Below are 1,722 nucleotides of genomic sequence, written 5' to 3'. Positions count from 1 at the left end.
CCCCAATTCGCTCTAAAGTACATTCGACGAGACGGCTGAGAGTGGAGCTTCACACTGAGAGTGGATCATGGAAGAAATCTGACTAGGATGTACCTTGTGGCGGCTCTCGTGCAGGGCAGCGACGTGAAAGCGCTTCGTTTCTTAACGACGAAAAAAAAACAAAACTTTTCATTTCACCAGTCTTTCAGGTGAAGTACACACAGTTGCAAAAAAAAAGAAAAACAACGCAACAGATGCCTCCGTGAAACCGCCTCCAGGGCGGTTAACTACCCATATTTCATGCATCACGGTTAGTGCGTTCTGGCACAGCAAAAGAAAGGCGATGATGAAAAATTGTTCTCTTTTATTTCACTAAATCCTCAAAAATATGCTTGCTCATTAAAGTAGTTCTTGAATTCTGCCAGCTTTGTTGCGCAAAATATGCATGCAAAATTTCTCCACTGTAGCCATATCGTCGACAGTGCAGCGGTGACTTCAGATTGTGCGGTGCAGATCGGAGGCAGCGACACAGCATTGCTCTAGAACATTAACCACAGAGTGATTTCACGCAGTTGCTGGGGATGCGGCCCTCCACATCCTCGACACCTCCACCGTGGCGATCAATTTCCTTGGCAGCGGCCCTGGCTTCAGCCTCACCCGGGACAGGGGAACGGCCCTCCACATCCTGGACCTCTCTACTGTGGCGATCAACTTCCTGACCAAAGGCCCTTGCCTCACCACCAGGTTGGAAGATAATTGCGGCTTTGCATTCTGAAGAAGCAGGGAAGTAATTATTGAAAGGACGAATACTTCTAGCAAAATTTTCACTCCACAAAAATGCGTGCAAATCAGCAAGTACTCCCGTCTGCAATATGAAAGCCAAAATGTTCCGAGAAAGGACAAATTTTCTAGTTGTTTCCACGCTGAATTTCATATTTATATTCGATATTATTTTCTTAGACGAAAACGTGATTAAAACAACTTAATTTGTGCTTCTCTCACGTAATTATGTGTAACATATGTCTCTTCATAGAACATATTGCACACGGGAGTAGGTTTTATTGCAGATCGTGTTACGACATCTAGTACTCGTTGTTTCTCGGGTCTGTGGGTCCTCTCACTGTATGGTCCTTTCCTTTAAGGAGTGCGTTTGTTATGATCGCACTGCTCCTGTATTACTGAGCTAACTCAATTTCTACGCTGCCTGATTCGGTATGTGTGGTTACTAACTGTACACCAATATTAATAGTACTTCAATATAATAATTGTTTTCCAGATTCTCTTACCTGATGCTAGAAGACCAACTAAGGCAAGACCAAGAAGAATAACCTTCACCTTCATGGCACCTATTTGATGGGTGCTAGAAAAAGGCACAAAAATAAACCATGGCCAAAATTAAGCACAAACGAGTCATGGCATCGAATTTCGCTCACATCAGAATTAACATGATTCTATGCAATGCACTGGTTCTTTTTTCTTGAGTACCAAAAATAACTGCGCACCACTGTACCCGACGTCATAATCATCATCATCAGCCTGACTACATCCACTGCAGGTCAAAGCCCTCTCTCATGTCTCCACCCTGTCCTGTGACAGCTGCGCTCACCTTATGCCTGCAAACTTCCTAATCTCATCCGCCCACCTAACCTTCTGCCGCCCCCTGCTACGCTTGCCTTCTTTTGGAATCCGCTCCGTTGGCCCTAAAAACCAGCGGTTATCTTGCCTGCGCATTAAAGTGGCCTG

At 44.9% G+C, this 1,722-nt stretch overlaps 1 long non-coding RNA gene across 1 annotated transcript; it reads right to left on the bottom strand.

Annotated features, from left to right (window-relative positions):
* Nucleotides 1-357: 357 nt before the first annotated feature.
* LOC144118867 (uncharacterized) lies at nucleotides 358-1,333 on the bottom strand. The gene is made up of 2 exons (XR_013312175.1): nucleotides 1,266-1,333; nucleotides 358-750 (listed from the first exon to the last, which is right to left on the bottom strand). It is a non-coding gene; the product is annotated as an uncharacterized LOC144118867 (long non-coding RNA).
* Between the last annotated feature and the right edge of the window lie 389 nt (nucleotides 1,334-1,722).

Source organism: Amblyomma americanum, chromosome 2 (genome assembly GCF_052857255.1).
Source record: "Amblyomma americanum isolate KBUSLIRL-KWMA chromosome 2, ASM5285725v1, whole genome shotgun sequence".
In the NCBI taxonomy this organism is placed as follows: Eukaryota; Metazoa; Arthropoda; class Arachnida; order Ixodida; family Ixodidae; genus Amblyomma; species Amblyomma americanum.
Note: the sequence above shows the minus strand (reverse complement) of the source record. Positions and strands in the feature narration are given on the sequence as shown.